This window comes from Emydura macquarii, unplaced genomic scaffold (genome assembly GCF_026122565.2).
Source record: "Emydura macquarii macquarii isolate MOO-44397 ecotype Brisbane River unplaced genomic scaffold, CSIRO-AGI_Emac_v2 contig_1230, whole genome shotgun sequence".
In the NCBI taxonomy this organism is placed as follows: domain Eukaryota; kingdom Metazoa; phylum Chordata; order Testudines; family Chelidae; genus Emydura; species Emydura macquarii.
Window position 1 is genome coordinate 13,236,205 of NW_027131367.1, and position 6,000 is coordinate 13,242,204.

General features: G+C 51.5%; 1 protein-coding gene across 1 annotated transcript in view; it reads right to left on the bottom strand.

The window, feature by feature from the left end:
• The window catches only part of CASKIN2 (CASK interacting protein 2), an 82,148-nt gene extending 79,706 nt beyond the window's left edge, over window positions 1–2,442 (bottom strand). Inside the window, exon 1 of the mRNA XM_067547546.1 lies at window positions 2,408–2,442. The gene's annotated coding sequence lies outside the window, so the exon portion shown is untranslated. The remainder of the gene's footprint in view (window positions 1–2,407) is intronic.
• Between the last annotated feature and the right edge of the window lie 3,558 nt (window positions 2,443–6,000).

The following is a 6,000-nucleotide window of genomic DNA, read 5'->3' on the forward strand; positions in this document are numbered from 1 at the left end:
TGGGTGTTACAGTTAGTACAAGTCTCCCTAGGACCATGCCATGGAGTGCAGCTGCACCTTGGGGCCACCCTCTGCCCTTTTCCCCAATGCCACAGAGTCACCACTGCATGGGAGGGCTTTTGCCCAAGGTAAGAATGCAGTGATGTCACTTTTCTCACTGCATTGTGGGGCTTTTTTCTGCCACACCTTACTACCCTGTGCAGAACATGGCCCACTGTCTGCAAAGCACTTTGACCTTGGAAGTGACTAGCCAAATAGATATATAGCGCGCAGCGATAAGTCTCCTGTATGTCTCTCACAGTAGAGTCAGGGTGATGGCATGAAAGAACTCAGGCAGAGTAGTGGATCCTGCTACATGAGTACGGGATGTGAGCAGACGGCAGCAGGGCAGGCAGAATGCATAGCGCATTGTGAGCCAGAGGGGTGTAGCTGTCCTGGAACAGCGTGTGACCGCGCAGGGCCTGCAGCTGCTGATGCCAGGGGGACATTTTAAAACATTTGCCCAGTTATTCAGTAATCTGCAGGCTGAGTGTCAGTTACTGAATTTGAGCACTTAAGGCCAGATACCCCCCAAGGGCACCTAGATCTGCAGGTCAGGTCCTCAGTACCTGCCTTAAGTGACAGTCTGAACCCCTCAATGTGAAGACAACTGTCCTGCCTGAGGCCCCCAGGTCCAATAATTGGGCTTCACTTATTGAACAAGCCCCTCAAGAGTCCTTACAGCTGCTGTCCACCATCAAGGCTGCTCTCTCTTACATGCAATGGCAGATTTTCCAGGGGTGGAAAAGTGCAGGTTGAATCTTTGCTTCATCCCTCAGCAACTCTGAGCCCTCCACATGCTTAAAGGGCTGTGAGCCTTAGATGATATGCTGCCACCCCAGCACATGCTCATTTTCTCCCACACGCTCTGCGAGCCCAGATGCCCCCGGGGTGACACTGCTGGGCTCCCTATAGCTGCCTCCCATGATACGAGAGAAAGAAACTCCATCTCATTCTCATCCAGCCCGTGACTCATCCGCCTGGAGGGGGCAAATGACAGCTCGGGGTTTGCGGTTTTCATTTGCTCTATTGAATGCTGCAGAGAATGTTTAAATCCAAGGGATGATTTTATTTCAGCCATAGCCCAGCCCAAACAGTGCTTAGTTTATAAGAGGGGAACACAGGCACTGGAACTAGGGGTGCTGCCCAGTCTCTGGCTTGAAGTGGTTTCCATCAGATACAGGGTTTACAATTTGGTTCAATGGCTCTCAGCATCTCCACTACCACAAGTGGTTCCAACACCCCTGGAGGGGAACCCAGTCCCTCTTCTAGATCTCATTTTACAGCCCTGGGCTGTAACATGGGATAATGAGGACTGGTTCTGCTGGCTGTGGCCTGGGGTTCCTCCCACACTCCTGTTTGCTGAGCAAGGGCCATTCCAGCAAGCTCCCAGGTGGTGGTGGGTAGCATTAATTGAGAGGGTAATGAAGGACACCTGCCAGGAAACTCAGTGCTGCATAAGCCAGGTACATTCCTGCTGTATCTCCAAGGCAGCAGGTCAACCAGTCAGTGACCTGCTCAAGGTGGGTCTGGGTCCCCACCCCCAAAACCCTGACACAGGTGCCCTGGCAGGTCTCATTATGGTGCCTAATGATCAGACAGCCCCATCTTCTGTCCCTCCCATGGCTCTGGCCCAGCTTTCCCTCAAGTCTCTTCAGGGGTTTTCTGCCTCCTACCACAAATGCCTCCTCCTCCCCTTAAAGTCTCCATGTAATCTCACTCCACTTGTCTCTCTTCTCCTGCCCCCTCCTCACACCGCTCAAGGCTCTCACTATCCTGCTCCCTCCATCACTTTCACTCATGCCACTCCCATACACCAGAGAAATTCTTGCTGTTTACCGAGGCCCTCCCTGCTCCTGTAATCTTCCCCTCCCTACATCTGCTCTCCCCACCCTTCCTCTCTCTCTGGTTTCTGCCATGCTCTAGCCAGTGTGCAGGTCTCATCTGGATTAGGGCTCATTCCCACTTCCACTGAACTCACTTTTAAAACTCCTATTGATGCCTGAAGGTCCCTTAGGCCATAAGCTCTCCCGGGCAGGGAAGGAACATGCTGGTAGAGCACCATGCCACGGACACTTACGATGCATTTATAAACACCACCCCCTATCGTATGCTCTAAGAGGCACAGAGGTCCAGGACTAACTGGGTCATTGTAGGCTGCTGGCCTGTCCCCCACAGCCCAGGAAGAATTAGCAGCATGACCCAAGTCTGTTCAAGCCCCTTGCTTCAGGGCACTGGTTACTAACTGCACCAACAATCTTCAGCTAGCTCCAAAATGATACAGTTCCAACAATAGCCCCCCCACTACCTTCCCCCAACACAGACACCTCCTGGTCACTTTTTTTCCCCCAGCCCTCCTGACACCCACCTGCTTCCTGAAGCTGCCCTCCAACCTGAGCTCTTTCAGCCTTCCTAGGAATCAAGTGCTCATTAGGCAATCACCTGACCCTTCCCAGCTGGATCTGATAAGCCTCTCTCCAGGCCCAAACACCTGATCTTAAAGGGGCTCTGCCTCAGAACAGGGCTGGCTGGCACAGGCCCTCTGGTCCTTTGGGCTACATCTACACAGCATTTTAGATCTAGTGGGACCAAGCTCCCCTCCTGGTTCCACAGCCTTGGCTTGGGGGGTGGGGTTCTTGCTCACGCTAGCTGTGTAGACAGCACTTTGAAGCTGCAGCCCTGGCTGTGAAGCCTGCCACCTCCCTAAGCTTCAGAGCCCACGGTTCAGTTGGAGCCGCAACCCCACCGTGCTGTCTAGACAGCTATTTTCAGAGGGCCAGCACCACCAATGATTTGCCGTGCTGCTGCCTGCACCGTGGGGGTATGCGCATGTGTCAATCCAGCCCCTTTAATGAAAAATAAACTACTCAATCCCAGGGGAAAGGCCCGGAGTCAGGAATTTTCTCTTTCTTAAAGGTTTCCATGGGGATGCAGGGCTCTCTAATCCCTGAGGAGCCCTTGCACCCTGATCACTCCCTCTCCCCTATGGGGTGAATGAGGAGGTGCAGGAGGCATTGGGCTGGAATCCCTTTCCAAGGCGTGGGGTGCTGCGCTTCTCGAGGTCGAATGCTTGCAGTGGAGATGTAAGTTTGGGCCTGTCTGGCAGCTGGGACTCCCTCCCTCACCGAGTCCTGTGCACTCCAGTCGTGCGGATGACGAGCAGATGTGGTAGGCCTGGATTCTGTGATGCCTCACAGCTCCAGTCCAGCTTTTCCACTTCCCTGCAGCCAGATGCAGCTCCATTAGCGCAAGCCTCGCAAGACGCTGCTGAACACTAACCGTAGCACAGAGTTTGGGCAGTTGCTGTGTATGGAATCGGTGGCGATATTGCAGTGATGGGCACCAGCATAAAAACCTAGCTGAATATCGGGACTGTCCCTATAAAATCAGGACATCCGGTCAGCCTACCATACCCCAAACAGCATCCCTCTAACTAGCACTGCAGTCTGCCCTTCACCATGCACTGAAACAATATAGGATTTATCCCTCTACTTCATTCCAGCCGGTGTCCTACTCTATCTGAGATCACCACAGAAGCAAGTTCCGTGGCATTAACAACACGTGGTGGGGTGGGGTATCAGAAATTATATTTCGAAACTCCGCTCAAATGTACCAAACCCCATTAGCAATTAATTCCGAGCAGATCTACAGCTCGCAGCATGGGACTCCGGCAGGTAACTAATGAAGGATCTCCCCTGGGTAAGGACCGGACCTTTCATGCTCCAGCACTTGGCTCCATGTTTCTCTAGGTATCTATCTGCTCACACTCACCTTGCAATCAGAACACATCTCCTGTGACGCTTTGTCTCTCTCTGATTTTCCTGCTCCCCTCTGCCTGGTTTTCTCCTTCTACTACTCATCTGTGAGTCTCTCTGTACAGTCACTTCCTCCTCTCCTTAAGTCTTTCTTTCCTTTCTCTCTCTCTCTCCGTCTCCTTTGCTCACTTGCTCTCTCAGGAAATTAAAGATAATCCTTTTTTTTTTTTTTTTTTTGCTGCCGGATTCCCTGTTTAACATTCTCTGCATGTGCTTGTGCTGATTCAAAACAGGATTAGACATTCTGTTGCTTTGATGTCAGTTGGGCTCCGCACTCGAGGCAGAGAGGGGGAAACTAAAATGTCTGTTCACGAGCCCTGCAGGTTCTGCACATCCTCTTACACCAGTCATCAGCTGAAGGTCAGAGACATTTATCTGCCACCCAGATAATAAAGGCAGGTTCCCCTTCCACTCAGATTAGTCTGCAGGAGGGACAGAGAGAGTGCCCTGCTCCAACCTCCTGACATGGCAGCCAGCCGCACTCTGTCCCTATGCTGTTTGTTATTCCGTAAGCCGCTGGCTTCCACTCCTGATTCCGTTTTCATGAGGCACTTCGGGGGCTTATCGGCTCCCGTTAGGAGGCAAGGAGTAATTAATCATATGAAAACATAGCTTGTTTGAGTGTCAGTGGATATTATAACCTACAGCTGCCACCCAGCGGGGAGCAAATATGCCACCGGAGTTGCTTTCAATAGAGAGATCTGTCCCTCAGAATCCCTGTGGGGAACACATGCCTGGGGTTACCCTGAGCAGGCACCATGCCATCTTTAAGAGAGCAGCAGGGACAGGAGTGGATGCTCTAGGAATACATGGCAAAGGTAGTTAAGGGGAAAGTGCACATCTGGGCTTTCCTTAGTCACCTTTAAATAAGAAACAAGGCCAGGGAAAGGCCTTGGAGCAGTTCCGCTGGAGTTTCACTTGCTTACAGCAGGCCTGAATTTCTTCCCTGGGCCTTTGGTAGGGAATGTGCAGCTGGAATTATCCTCTTTGGCCTAAACATTCTGTGAACTCCTGTAGCTGAACAAGCATATATCTGGGGGTGAATCCAAAGGAACTCTGGAGGCAGGTGACTCTGTGGAGCTAGATATGGGCCTGGAATTTGTCTCTCCCTTTGTCCAGAATGAAGAATCCAGGTGTTCTAGAATCTGTTCTAAAGTCACCATTCCTGGGGCATTCCCTCAGTGCCAGTGATGTCAGAAATAGCTCAGGGCATAGATGAATTTGAGAGGGGGCATATCCATCCCTCAATATCACTCATTTTCATCCCACTTAGTCTCAGACTGATCTGGTGTCCCCCTTACACTTAGTGCTGGGAATGATTTACATCAGAAGTACAGGACACTGTGCCTGACATCTGAAAAACGGAGTTACCCTCAGAGTGGGGATCCCACAGCATTGTCTCTTTCCTGCCCAAACAATTGCGTGTATGTCCCTCATTCTGGGTCGCTGTCAGACCTGGCACCCTGTGTTTAAGCCTTGCTGGTGGGCTGCTCTCCAGAGGATGGCACAGATTGCTGGCATTTAGCAATGACTTTCTTTGCAGGTAAGCACGGTAGCTGACCAAAACCAGGGCAAGCTGTATTTCCGCACACAGTCCAGAACTCTGCCTCCCAAGATGAATTTTGGCCTCTGCAGATGTAAGACATCTCTCCGCTCTCCACAGATCTCCTGGCTCCCTGTTTAGACTGAGTGGGCTTGAACCTGCTCTCACTGCAGTTGAGGGCAGTTGTGTCTTTGATTTTAATGGAAGGTCTCTTGGGCACTGCCTGCCACATAGGTCAGACTCCAGAAGCTGAGACCCAGCTTGCATTCAGACCATAATGGGCTCAAGTGAATCCTCAGTCATGAGCTATGGCTCAGTCCCCTCTTGTTTAGCAAAAGGCTGTGATCAGTCCTTACTTGAGAAACCAGATCTCCAAGCGATGTGAAGGAATTAACAGTCAGAGACACTGTGCAGTGGCCTAAACCACCCCAAGCATCGCTGCCGCTACTGGAGCATGGTGTGTAGGTTCCAGACAGTGGCTCAGGAACTCCAGGGGGCTCATTAATATTCCACGGGCACATCCCTAAAACATTTGAACTGTCACTTCACAAATGCATGTCACTGCTCAGCTTCGTGAGCTGTGAGACTGCCAAGGGGAGAGGC